Here is a 14,985-nt window from a genome sequence, read left to right on the forward strand (position 1 = left end):
TTATATTTTAAAGTTTATTTATTTGATTAATGAGTTTAATATTACAGTTTTTTTAAAAAAAAAATTATTTACAAATTTAATAACCAGTTTGTTAATAAATATAGTTTACAAGTTTTGTTTGTGAATATAATTTTTGAATAATTTAAAATCTTTGTTTTTAAGAAATTTATTTATTTTTTTAATGAATTAATCAAGCTTATTTATTTAATTCATATCAAATAAATATAAATAAATGATTATCGAGTTAAACACTAAATTTTCTCATAAATGTTTAATTTATTTTTGTTATCGAATATATAGATAGTGGAAATTGTATTTGAATTTTAAAAAAGATAAAATTATGATGTTATTTTTAGATCTCATTTGATCAGTTAAACTTATGAGTCTGAGAAATTTCTATCATTTTGATTTTTTTTCTTATTGTAATAGAAAAAAAAAATATTGTTATCCCTCATAATTTGTCGAATTTTTTAGAATGCATCTATATGGTTTTTGAATCATTCATTTACCTTTACAATAGTTTTAATTTATTGAGTGCAAGTTTTTTTTTACAATTAACTTAAGCCATATAAATTTAGAATTTCCATTATTTTTTAATGTTACAAACTTATATTTGCAATTAGTATACTTGTCATAAAACCAAAAAGCTAATAATCGCTTAGAATTTAACTACCATGTTGGAGATAGAGATGTTCTTTGTATATATTACAAGAAGTTAACAAGTTAATGACGAGTTCCTCTAACAAATAGATCTTTGCCATTAGATGATCTCGATAGGTTGAGTACAAGCAATGAGTCCATTTTTGCCCACCATATCAAAGATTGAACTAATTCTAGCATGCCTTATCGCGCCTTGAATTGGTTCGCTCAAATCATACATTTTTTATTGTATTGATACTGACAAATCTAAGATTTGCACCCTAAAAGTAAGTTAATTTGATAGGAATATTATAGCGAGGATTTGAGTTATGAAGTATGAATTTATATATTTGCAATGCTGAAAAATACTTTTGAGTCGCGAGATTTATCCCATCGCCATTAGTGTTCAATCAACCTAATCATGGAGCCTCCGAGGCTATGGTGCCGCGGCAGGGCATCTAGGTTATCACCCAGGCACCCACGGTTCGAGCCCCAGCTATGGCGAATTTGCAGGAATTTTTCCTCTAGATGGGGCACGCAACTAAAAGATGTTGGGCTTCTAGGCTGCCCGCTGCGAGCCCTTCCCGATTTACTTTGGTGTCCGGTGGAAAACTTTCGTGGGACCGGGTCGGTCATCCCATGCTCGACGTTACTCAGCCTGGTTAATTATTTTTAAGACTAGCTTAACATTACAAGACAACATTGGGAAGATGTAGAACCAATATCATCACATCTAAAACCCTTATTGTCTCAATCATTTTGATTTTACAACACACATTAAAAGAACTAAAACAAAAACATTTTAGATACAAGTCAATCACTAGAAATCTTCTCTAACCGTATGAAAATGAGAAGAAATCCACATGCGAACTCAATTTGTTAGATGTTTAAAGCAGTCCATTCCCACACATTTATTGTTCGAACATATATCTGAATATTTGCCAAATCTTGAATCTATTGATCAATTCACTCATTATCCATGGTATAAACAGGGATTTGACAGTTCTTATTGTTATTCTTTGGGTCATTTATTAGACTCAGATCATCTTCATCTTCCTTGTAAGTTTTCACATATGTTTCGGCACTTGCCAAAATCAATCTTTCTACCATAAAAGCTGATAGTTGTTCTCGACCACCGAGTCGAATATGTTTGTAAAGTTCGATGAGCATGCCAATTTGTACCTGTTACAAAGTTTGCACTCACATACTAAAACCAACATATATCCAATGCAGAAGTGCACGAATAGATGAAGCAACAAAAAAAACAAAAAATAGCCCGGTGCACGAAGCTCCCGTTATGCGGGATCTCGAGGAAGGATCCATTGTATGTAGCCTTATCCTATTTTTTTGCAAGAGGTTATTTTCAGGATTTGAACCCGTGACCTTTTGGTCACAAAACAACAATTTTATTGTTGCAAGAGGTTGCACGAATAGATGAAGCAAAGAAGTTTATTTATTTCGATAGACAAAGCATAAATTCCAGAAATTATAAATTTAAAGAATAGAGAGATTCTTATGAATGACAGAAACAACACTTTGAAAATAGATTAAGAGATTGATAGACACATGGAAGTAGGAGGGTTGTAATCAAAGTTCATTCTTGTCATATTTTATGAATCTACTAAATCTTATTGCATTCTATAATAATAACAAGAATGAAAAGTTATCCATATGCGTTGAAGAAATTCTCCAGTGGTATCTCAATATGCATCATTTGTCTGCCACAAGAACAAATTCATCAAATGTTCTCATGTCACACGTTTGCAAGACTTTTGTGGCAAGTAGAGCAATGAAACTAAGAAAGAGTCACACGAGTCCAACACCAATTATTCATTTGAATGTCATAGAAACATCAGAGCTCATGAAAAAAGTGAATTTCTCTGGAAGGGTTTGTGTCATAGAAACATCACAACCCTAACAAAAAGTGAATTTCTCTTGAAAGATATTTTACTTGTATTATGAGATAGTTATTAGCTATTTTGCAAGTCAAATAACAAATTTGGAGAACCAATACCTTATCTGCTACATTCCTTAGTCTTTTGGCAACCAATACCTACAAAGAAGTCGGGCCGGGAAGGGGTTCTTGGTGACGACCCTCCGACGCTCAAGTCAGGCAAGAGGAATTCAAGTGGCTTCGAATAAGGGAGAATGCGTACCTCCGGCGAGAGGTACGGGGATCGATACCCCGCATCTCCATAAATATTTTATTAGTTTATGTTTTTTATTTTGTAGGTGAAAGTAATAAAACTCTTTATATATAATTTTATTATTCTAGGTAATCATTTATGAGAAATTCATGAACATACAATAGTGTTAATTTTTTTTTAGAGTTTAGGTTAAAAAAGTGAACATTTTTTTTTAACAGGTTTTCGTTGATGATCTTAGATCGATAACTAAGGTTATCAAGAATACCTCCAACAAAACACACCCTAAATGATCATCATTTGCGTATACATGGGTGTGCATGATAACAAAACACTATAAATATAATTTTGATATTCTGCATACCTTACTCTGCACATCTCTTGAGTATCCAATTTGTTTTTTAAATTTAATTTTTTGTTATGCTTAATACTATAATCCAAATCCTACACTCAAAAGATAAACTCTTATTGACATAAGTGGAGCTAAAAAAATTCGTATTTCGCTGATTCTATGTGCTGCCCACGAATGTCACCTAGGCTAGCATCCGTGTGTGTATAGTCTGTTATGTGATCGTTCGTGCCTGATTGGTAGAGGCACCTGGAATTGATAAAGGCGTCTCTATTTTTTTTATTTTTTAAAATTAAAAAAATCCATAAAACGGAGCTAAAAAAATATATCCTATATATATATATATATATATATATATATATATATATATATATATATATATTATACCCATGAGTATCTAATTTTGTTTAATTTGAACATTATAATTTAACATATATAGACACTAAAGGTAAAATCTAATTAGTTTAAACTCAGAGCTTAAAAAAATAAAATAAAATAACACATGTATTCCAATTAGGGTGTCTGGATCAATTCTATGCGCTCGACAACACAGATGTGGACTGTTCCACTAAAAAAAACAGCCTTACTGAGGGAATATTCCGTCGTAGTTCTGTCTGTAGAGGCATTTACTGACGGAAAATAAAGTGTCGGTGTAAAATTCGTCGAAAAATTATACTCCGACGGAATTACTGTTCCGTCGGTACATTTACCGATGGAATAACTAGTTCTGTCGGTAAATATATACCGACGGAAAAGTTATTCTGTCGACAATTTTCGCTATCCTAATCTGTGAGCCCGATAACAGAGTTGTGGACTGTTCCACCGCGAACGATATATATATAGGTGCCCATCTTGTATTAGATTTATTTTTTAAAATTTATTTCGTTTAGCTCCTGAGTTAAGCCGATTAGATTTAAACTTTAGGGTTTAGGAGTTGGATTATAGTGTTCAAGCTAAAAAAATTTAAATTAAAAAATTTTAAGTACCCATGGGGTATATAATATATGTATTTTGGGTGTTTAGGATTTACAATTTAAAGGAATAAATTTTTTAAAAAAATTGAGATGCTTGGATCAATTCTAGGCGCGTGAATTGTTCTGCCGCGAATGATCCTTGTAAATTTCTCATGAAGGAGATCAATGATCATAAGCAAAGGAAACCGGAAATCTCCATGTTTCAGGAGATACATTCTCTTGTGAAACATAGAACAAACATTCTATTGTAAAACAACAAGTTACTACAATCAAAGTTAACTGCGAAATTGAATCATTACCCGTTCAGCAAGCACGCAAGCTTTGCCAGGAGTCCCAACACCAACTGCAATTAGTTTAACTCCTGCTGCATCAAATTTGGATGAGTTTGCAGGTATCAAAAGAGAAGAGCTAAACTCACCAACAAAAACATCCAAAATGCCTCATGAGTGCAACCACTGAAACACTCTAATCCACACAAAAGTAGTTGATCATGTATCAATCAATCTGCTAGGACAATGAAACAGAACAGCTAACAATTGCCTAATCGAACAAACTAAGAGCAGGTGGTAATCAGATCTAGAGAAGAAAGATTTAGAAAATCAGTAGTTAGGATGAACGGGAGAAGGGAAAAAAGGAAGCAATTTGATATTTCGTCTTGGTCCCAGAGATTGCTGAGGAACAGGGCTCTCCAGTGCCCCCGCCGCGAATACACGGATACCATCAAGGGCATCCAAGGTTGCGGTCTCATTGACGCCGCTAGTAGCGACTGCGACAGAGGAACCATGCGACACAGCTTGAAGGATCGGCATCTGAAGCCGACTAGTGACGAGCCGAGTGAATCGGTGGATCAAACCCACAGATGGCTTCGGCGGAGAATTCGATCAGCTTACGAGGGAGCGAGGCGAAGAGAGGGTGAGCGACGGAGGAGAGGTCCTGCTCGTCGACGCAGCTGCAGTAGCGAAGCAACAAACCTTAACAACCTCCAGAGCAAAATCTCAAGCAACAAGACTCTCCTTTCTTTTCCGCGGTCAAGGAGAAGGAGACGTGAGAAAAATCGCGGTTTGCAATGTACTCTCGCCTCTTCTTAAAAAAAAAACTCTAATGGCCATTTAGACCAGGTGGAGTTGTACTCTCGCCTCTTCTTACAAACAAAAAAAAATTGTAATGACCTTTTATACTAGATGGAGTTTAGAGTTTAGGGTTTAGAATTTAGTCCCATATCGTTTTTGATTGACGGAGTGGAACTAGTGCTATAAAAGAAGAGGCTATGGCTCTAATTTATTCATACCTTTCTCGGCCTTTTGGCTAAGATCAAGTGTAGTATTTGTTCTTATCAGTTTAATATCTAATACGTGGACCATTGGTTCACTAAGATATTAAATTAATTTTTGTTATTGGGGAGAGATCATCTACTAGATCTTTCCTTGTGTTGTACTATTGCAGGGTTCGTGTGTTAAGTTCAATTAAATCCAAGCCTGGATGAAACCCACCCCCTCTCTTAGGTTTTGATGGAATGAGAATAAGAATTAAGTGTTCGACAAAAATACCCTTAGTATATTTGTTTAATTTTTCTTTCATTTCATTTTCTCTTCTTGTTCTCTTTCATCATACTTTCTTTCTCCTCATTCTATCATCATATTTTTTCTTTCAACATATTTTATCTCTTCTTATTCTCTCTCATCACACATTCTTTACAATTTTCTCTCTCATCATAGACTCTCTCTCATTATTTTCTCTCTCTTCATTCTCTCATTTTTTTCATCATACTTTTTCTCTCATCATTCATTCTCTCTCCTGAATCTCTCTTACCATACTCTCTCTCCATATTTTATCTAATCACACTTTCTCTCTCTTCATTCTCTTCCATCACTCTTTCTCTCCTTATTCTCTCTCATCACACATTCTCTACCATTTTCTCTTTGTATTCTCTCTCATCACTCTCTCTCATTATTTTCTCTCTCATCACTCTCTCTCATTATTTTATCTCCCTTTATTTTTTTATCATACTTTCTCTCTCCTCAATCTCTCTTACCATACTCTCTCTCCATATTTTCTCTCATCCCACTTTCTCTCTCTTCATTCTTTTCCATCACACACTCTCTCCTCATTTTCTCTCATCACACTTTCCCTTTCTTTATTTTTTCCCATCACACATTCTCTCTCATCACATTTTCTCATCATACTTTCTCTCATCACACTTTCTCTCTCTTTATTTTTCCCAATTACTCTTTCTCTCTCAACACACTTTCTCTCTCATCATACTTTTTCTCTTCTCAATCTCTCCTATCAAGCTCTCTCTCCTCATTTTCTCTCATCATACTTTCCCACTCTTCATTTTTTCCCATCACACTTTCTCTCTCATCATATGTGTCTCTCACATTCAATTTTACTTTCCATCTAATTTTTTCTCTTATTTTCTTCTAAGGGTAAAAAAGAAAATTTAAGTTCATTCCGATTGAAAATATTCAACTAACCAAACATTAGTTTTAGGAATGATACCCAAGCTCACACTCATTCTCATTCCACAATACTATGATACCTATTCCCATTCCGATTCCTAGGAGAGAACCAAACACCACCTAAATTAAGTTTATTTTTAAATTATTTATTACAATCCATGAAATTAAATCATAAAATTTTATATATTTTAAAATAAATGCAAAACACATAAAAAATAATCAAATTTTTTTACTGATTTAATTATCAATTTTTAGTTAATAAATAAGAAATTTTAAAATTATAATTGAATAAATTGATGTTTTTTTAGATGAAATTTTGAAATAATTTAATTAAAAATTTAAATTTGATTAGGTTATTCATTTTAAATTTTAAATGTTATCAAGTTCTCAATTTAATTGGTATCAAGTATTCAACTTGCAAATCCTCTAGCCATGAAAATTTTTAACCAGTCTGTCAGTCCAGTGTTCTTAGATCAACCGTCCATTAGAGAAAATTCATCCATTAATTCACCAAGATTTAAACACGATCCTTAAATATTTGAGAAACTAAAAAATTGCCCTACCGTGGTACCATTACACAAGAACAACCTTATTTATTGCTTAAAACCTATTCAATTAGTTATTAAATTTAATAATTTAAACTTATTTTATTTTATTTATTTAACATGTTTATAAAAAGTTATTGATGATTATTATTCACTAATATACTTGTTCAAATTTATTCATAAGTTATTGAAACATGCCCAATTAATTAAAATTATGTTGTATTGAACGCACATAAACAATTCCATATTAAATTGAACACCAAACTTATTTTTGAACCATTGGTTCATTTACTGTCCTATCTGGCACGCTTGGGATATGCAACGAGGGTAGAATGATAGCGCACGCTTGGGATATGTACCAAGAGCACAATGTTGTTACCATCTCGATGATCTTGAACCAACTCCAGACCAATGCTTTGGATAAACATGCTCGCTTAGTCAAATTGATAAGTAAATTGTTCGGTCACACTGAAAGAACAAGCCAAATGAAAGGCCATGGGGAAACCCTAACCCTACGGTCTACGGAGGGCCCTAACTATAGGAGAGTAACTCGAGGGTGTTAGGATCGATGGTCGCGGCTAGAGAGGGGGGTGTGAATAGCCGCCCCAAATTCTTCGCGTTTCTTCCTACGATTAGGGTTAGCACAGCGGAAATGAAACCGTAGAAACGAAAAGGAAGAAGACAAACCTCAAAATCGATGGATGTAACGAGGTTCGGAGGTGATACTCCTACTCCTCGGCGTGTCCGTAAGGTGGACGAGCCTTATCAATCCGTCGGTGGATGAGTCCCCGGAGAACCGGCTAATAAATACTCCTTGTGGGTGGAGAAACCTCGCCACAATAGCTTGCAACAGCAATATGGAAATACAAAGAAGAGCAAGAACAAAATACACAATGAATGTACAAATACTCGCTTGCCTTCTCGTCGACTGAAGTCCCGAATGAAGCACCAACTTCACGGACGAATGCCAACAAGCAACTCAATCGAAGAAGCTCACACGAAGCTTCGGAGCTCAGCAAAGCTCAAGAGCACAACTTTCAGAAGAACAGCAGCTCAGTTCAGAGGAGGAAGAAGAAGCAAGAAGTAGTAGTGAGAAGCCAGAAGACAGCAGAAGACAGAAGACCGTTGTGAGCCAACGGATAGTTCTGGACTGATCAGGCTGAAGCCTGATCGGTCCAGGGCACCTCTGATCGGTCCTGGAGACCGATCAGGCCCCAGTCTGATCGGTCCCCGGACCGATCCCACCTCTCTGTAAGAGAGGTGGCCGCGTCTATGATCGATCGTGGAGACCGATCAGACTCCCTGCTGATCGGTCCCCAGACTGATCAGTTCACTCACAAAAAGTTGGCTCAACTCCTCTAATCGGTCTCCAGACCGATCAGATGACTTACAGAACCCTTCTGTTTGTTATCTGATCGGTCACCAGACCGATCAGATACTCAGGCGTATCGCTGGATCGGTCACCAGACCGATCCAGGTTTAGAGCTCCAACCCTAAACCCTAAATGGTCCTGAGAACGAGCTACCGAGCCCTCTCTTGACCTAGTCCGGAGAACGAGCTACCGAGCCCTCTCCGACTTCGTCCGGTCCAGAGAACGAGCTACCGAGCCCTCTCCGACTTTCCGTGCCAAGTCTCCAACTTGGTCTTCTCCGTGCCAAGTCTCCATACTTGGACTTTTCCCGTGCCAAGCTTCCTGCTTGGATTTTTCACCAGATGTCAACCTCCCATCTGGATTCCCCTTGCCTCGCTTCACTCACCAGGACTTCCAAACTGCCTAGCTTCACTCACTAGGTCTTTCCCCTGCCTGGCTTCACTCACCAGGTCTTCCCAACTGCCTAGCTTCACTCACCAGGACTTTCTCCAACTGTCTGGCTTCACTCACCAGGACTTTCACTTTCACCTAGCTTCACTCACTAGGATTTTCACCTGGCTTCACTCACCAGGATTTCCCGACTGCCTGGCTTCACTCACCAGGACTTTCACTTTCACCTAGCTTCACTCACTAGGATTTTCACCTGGCTTCACTCACCAGGATTTCCCGACTGCCTAACATCCTAGTTAGGACTTCCCAGTCAAGTATCCGATCAACCTTGACCTACTTGACTCTTCTTCATCCAACCTGATCAGACCCTGATCAGTATCTCTCTGCATGGACAACTACACCTGCATTGTCCATGTCTACATGTCTTTCTGTATTGTCAAACATCGAAACCATGACTAAGGTTTACGCTTGGTCAACCAGGTCAACCTTGACCTACTGGAAATTGCACCAACAATCTCCCCCTTTTTGATGTTTGACAATACCTTTAAGTTAGGCTAATCCAATAGCCTCAACTTTCTTCATGCCACTAGGTAATGAAACATAAGTTACAACCTTACATTCTCCTTCTAAGAAGGCAACCTCCTTCTTAGATAATGAAGGCCTAACTTAAATCCTTTATTCTCCCCCTATTGACACACATCAACAAACTCTCCCCCTGAAGAGTAAGTTATCGTTGTTCACAACTTCACTCTTTGTGATCAACAAACTCTCCCACTAACTCCAATGTTCTTCCTTGAACATTCTCTAGACATTCTCCATTCTCCCCCTTTTTGACACACATTCTCTGGGTGGAGAAACCTCGCCACAAACTTTGCAACAGCAAGCAGAAGTACAAGTACAGCAAGAAGCTAAGAACATAAATGTAACAACACTAGCTTGCCTTCTTCTCTTCGACTGGATGAAGCAGCAGCTTCACAAGACGCCTACAACAGCAGGAACCAGCCGATGAAGCTCACACGAAGCTTTAAGCAGAAGCGAGCTCAGCAAAGCTCAAATCACAGCAGCGAAGAAGAAGAAGCAGAAGCTTCGAACCAGAAGCAGATAACTGTAGCAGCCCTCGATCTCCTTTTATAACCTCTGATATCCTGAGCCAACCTGCGAACCTGCAAGCAAAAAGGCCAGAACACAGAAGCCCAAAATAACCTAGCCGTTGAGTCACAACGGCTAGTCCTGGACCGATCAGGCTCCACCCTGATCGGTCCAGGGTTCTTCTGATCGGTCATGGAGACCGATCAGGCTCTATGCTGATCGGTCCCCAGACCGATCAGAATGCTTTCACAGAGAGTTGCCCAACTCTCTGTGCGTACCTTGATCGGTCCCGGGGACCGATCAGGCTTCCTGCTGATCGGTCCCCAGACCGATCAGTAACTCACAGAGGCACACTGATCGGTCTCCAGACCGATCAGGAAACCACAGTATCAGTGGATCGGTCACCAGACCGATTCAGGTCTTGGTTTTTGCCCAAACCAAGTCCAAACCAATATCCGGTCAACCTTGACCTCTTGGTATATCATGCTTAGCATCCGGTCACTCCCTTGACTTGCTAAGACTCCCCACCAAGTGTCCGGTCAATCCCTTTGACCCACTTGGACTTTTCTCTTCGTGTCAAGTATCCGGTCACTCCCTTGGCCTACTTGACCTTCTCAACACCGGATGTCCGATCACCCTTGATCCATCTGGATTTTCCTTGCCCGGCTTCACTCACCGGGACTTTCACCTAGCTTCACTCACTAGGTTTTCCCGGCTTCACTCACCAGATTTCCAATCTACCGCTTCACTCACCAGGACTTTCCAACCGCCGGCTTCACTCACTGTGACTTTCCCACCGCCTGGCTTCACTCACTAAGACTTTCCTTCTGCCTCGGCTTCACTCACCGTGACTTTCACCTAGCTTCACTCACTAGGATTTTCACAACCGCCTGGCTTCACTCACTGAGACTTTCCCAACCGCCTCGGCTTCACTCACCAGACTTCAATCTACCCGCTTCACTCACGGACTTATCCGTCGCTTCACTCACCGGACTTTCCACATCGGTCCAGAGAACGAGCTACCGAGCCCTCTCGACTTCGCGGAGAACGAGCTACCGAGCCCTCTCCGACTTCCATCCGGGCCAGGTAACGAGCTCCCGAGCCCTCTCTGACCACAGTCCTGAGAACGAGCTACCGAGCCCTCTCCGACTTCCCATGTGCCAAGCTTCCATACTTGGACTTCTCCGTGCCAAGTCTCCATACTTGGACTTTTCCCGTGCCAAGCTCCTTGCTTGGACTTTTCACCATGCCAAACTCCCTGCTTGGACTTTTCCCATGCCAAGCTCCCTGCTTGGACTTTTCCCGTGCCAAGCTCCCTGCTTGGACTTTTCCGAGTCAGGTCAACTCACCTCGGGTCAACCAGGTCAACCTTGACCACGGGTTGCACCCACAATCTCCCAAGCTTGTATCCTTGTAAAACATCAAGATACAACTTTTCTGTTCACGTCAAACATTGTCAAACATAACTCGTCAAACATCAAAACACAACTCGAGTCAAGTCAACTCGAGTCTGGTCAACCAGGTCAACCTTGACCTAAGGTTGCACCAACAATCTCCCCCTTTTTGATGTTTGACAAAACTCATAATCAAACTTAGGTTTTCTAATGTTCTTCCTTGAACATTCTCTCCAAACCTACACTCTCCCCCACATCAAAAAGAGTGAATCAAGGTCAAGAGTTTCTTTCTAATGAAGGTCCCATACCTTTCATTGAAACCCTTAATTTCCCCCTTGATACTAAGGTCAACAATTAACTTAGTGATAATCCCATATCACTCAAGTCTTTAGGAGTAAAAACTCCCCCTAAAAGTCAACTCCCCTTGATTAATAGGTAAAATTCCCCCTAAAGGTCAACTCCCCCTTGACCATTGCACCAACAATGTCTTGGAGAGTTTCAAACCTTCAAAATACCAACTCCCGAGCTGAAATTTCATACAACCAGTCGAATTTCAGCAATTTGGCACGCCCTGATCGGTCACCAGACCGATCAGGCTCCCTCTGGATCGGTCCTGATCGGTCCACGACCTCTGATTTCTGAATTTTTCTTCTCCCGAAATTCGGAAACCTCTAGAAAATCACAGAAAATTTAAAAAATTATAAAATTTTGAGGATACATTCCTCATAACATATACTATCATGGAAAAATAGTTTTCTATGAAAATAGCTTCCATTTTTCAATCTTGATACAAAGTTCACAAGTCTTTGAAATAGCTCAAAGTTAACTCATCTTTGTATCACCTTGTTCAATGATGAATGCTATCACTAGAAAAGCTTCATCAAGGTTTTTCAAATCAATTTTAAAATGATTTAAAACCCTTTAATTTAGGATCACAATCTTAGGGCTAAATGTACATGACTTGTACACAAGCTTTCCCTATGATCCTCAATTTCGAATTAGGCTCATCTAGGTACAAGAACTATGCACCTTGATCCTAACTCATGATCCTAATATCTCACACACATCTAAGGTGTATCAAACACATCCAAGTCAATTTTGATGTGAGATATGGGTTTAGGTCATCTTAAGCTAAGTTCTCATGCATTTTCTAAACAACAATTTGATCTCCATATCAAATTGTGTTTTTGTCCTTAAATCAAATTAATTGATTTTAAATGCAAAAGATGATGACATGGCATATAATGATATCATAAGTAAAAACATGTGCCAATGTCATGATGTCATGTCATAAAGTATGAAACTTAAATAGAGCATGACATTTAACTAACCTAAGCATTATCATGACATTCCAAATAATAATAAATTAAATATGATGTCATGACATGGCATATGACAAACAATATATGGCAAATAACATGTAAAGGTATAGAAGATACCTAATTCTAGCCTTAGTTGCCATTTTTGATAGTTTTGATCATTTTGCCATAGGTTCTATATTCCTAAGTGTAATAGACCTAAAATCATATCCTCAAGACTTTTAGATCACTATGTGCCAACTAGATTGACTCTAGAAAAATTCCTCAAATGTGGTTGGCACATCCTAATTATCTTAGGAATAATTTTCACTTTCATTTTCAAGGCTTGATTAGACCTTGAAAATTCCTAAGGTGCTACCTTTTGCCATGATTAGGTTAACTACCTATTCAAGTAAGGTTGACACACCCTAAACCATCTAGTGTGATGGAATCACGCTCCTAGGAACCCAATACCTATTGGAGCTCATTGGGTTCACTAAGTATTCACTAGGGATGACTTCCCTAGCAACCCTTCTAATGACCCTCCTAGGCTTTGAAGCCTTGGTCATTTGGGACTCATTAAGATCAACTCTAGGGGTGACTCCCCTTGTGACCTTGGTGATGGTCTTCCTTGCCCTAGATTTTGTTCCATAATCTAATGGAACATTGTGATAAGTGGGCTTGACCACTTGGGACTTAGGTTTGTGACCCAAACCTTTCTTGTCCTTGGACTTGGGTTTTTGACCCCTAGACCCTAGAGTCAAATCCTTAAGAGCCTTTTCTAGAGAGTCAAGTCTTGACCTCAAGACTAGATTTTCTTTCTCTAATACCTCAAGCTTTAATTTATCCTTTTTCTTTGAGGTATTCCTAGGCATGTGTCTAGTTGATTTGGGATTTCTACCTAGGTTCTCCCTAACCTTAGATGAGTTAATCCTAGGATTGACATTTCTAGTATTATCCTTATCTAGGTTAACATGTTTGGCTCCTAAGCTCATGTATTGGTTCCTAAAGTTAACATGCTTATCATTATTAACAATTGCAACAAAACTACTAGCATGTGTCTTATTGCAAGAGTAAGACTTAAATGTTACCTTAGGGTTTGCCTTCGCTCCCCCTATTGATGTGCTCGGTCTTTTGTCCTTGTGAGGTTGCCTCCCCCTCGGACATTGACTCCTATAGTGTCCCCTTCGCTTGCATTGGAAGCACACCACGTGCTCCTTGCCCTTGCGTGTTGGGACTCCGGCTTCCTTGACCTTTGGCGCCGGTGGAGTCTTTCTAACCCTCTTTGGACATTTACTCTTGTAATGTCCAAATTCCCTACACTCAAAGCACATTATGTGTAATTTATTTGAAATTAAATGGCTTGAGTTACCTATGGTTGAGGATGGATGTGAGCTCTCTTCTTCATCCCTTCCGGAGATAGAAGCTTCTTCTCCTTGCTCCAATTTTGAAGAGGAACTCTCCTCCTCTTCTTCCTTAGATGTTGAGTAGCCCTCAACCTCTAAATCCATGCCTCCATGATGTGAGCTACTTGGCTCACTTGACTCCTCTTCATGACTTGAAGTGGAGTTCTCCTCATGGAACTTTGCCAAGTTATTCCACAACTCCTTGGCATCGTTATATCCACCTATCCTACACAAAACATCATTAGGTAAAAAAAATTCAATGATTTTCGTTACCTCATCATTGATGGTTGATTGGTGGATTTGCTCCTTCGTCCACTTCTTCTTCTCCAAAAGTTCTCCTTCTTTATCCAATGGAGGAGTAAAACCTAATTGCACACACCTCCAATTTTCAAGGTTAGTAATAAGAAAGTACTTCATTCTTACCTTCCAAAACGCGAAGTCGTCGCGATCGTAGAAAGGTGGAATTGTGACATCTTCTCCAAATAACTCCATTCTCTAGCTCGTGCTCCCCCGGGTGTTGATCCAACGAAGAGCGACCTCGCTCTGATACCACTTGTTAGGATCGATGGTCGCGGCTAGAGAGGGGGGGTGTGAATAGCCGCCCCAAATTCTTTGCGTTTCTTCCTACGATTAGGGTTAGCGCAGTGGAAATGAAACCGTAGAAACGAAAAGGAAGAAGACAAACCTCAAACTCGATGGATGTAACGAGGTTCGGAGGTGATACTCCTACTCCTCGACGTGTCCGTAAGGTGGACGAGCCCTATCAATCCGTCGGTGGATGAGTCCCCGGAGAACCGGCTAATAAATAATCCTTGTGGGTGGAGAAACCTCGCCACAATAGCTTGCAACAGCAATATGGAAATACAAAGAAGAGCAAGAACAAAATACACAATGAATGTACAAATACTCGCTTGCCTTCTCGTCGA

The 14,985-nt window shown here is 39.2% G+C and overlaps 1 pseudogene; it reads left to right on the forward strand.

Moving 5' to 3' along the window:
* The first annotated feature begins 5,390 nt into the window (after positions 1-5,390).
* LOC122044476 lies at positions 5,391-5,574 on the forward strand (annotated as a pseudogene).
* Positions 5,575-14,985: the final 9,411 nt, after the last annotated feature.

The sequence above is a fragment of the Zingiber officinale genome, chromosome 2A (assembly GCF_018446385.1).
Source record: "Zingiber officinale cultivar Zhangliang chromosome 2A, Zo_v1.1, whole genome shotgun sequence".
In the NCBI taxonomy this organism is placed as follows: domain Eukaryota; kingdom Viridiplantae; phylum Streptophyta; class Magnoliopsida; order Zingiberales; family Zingiberaceae; genus Zingiber; species Zingiber officinale.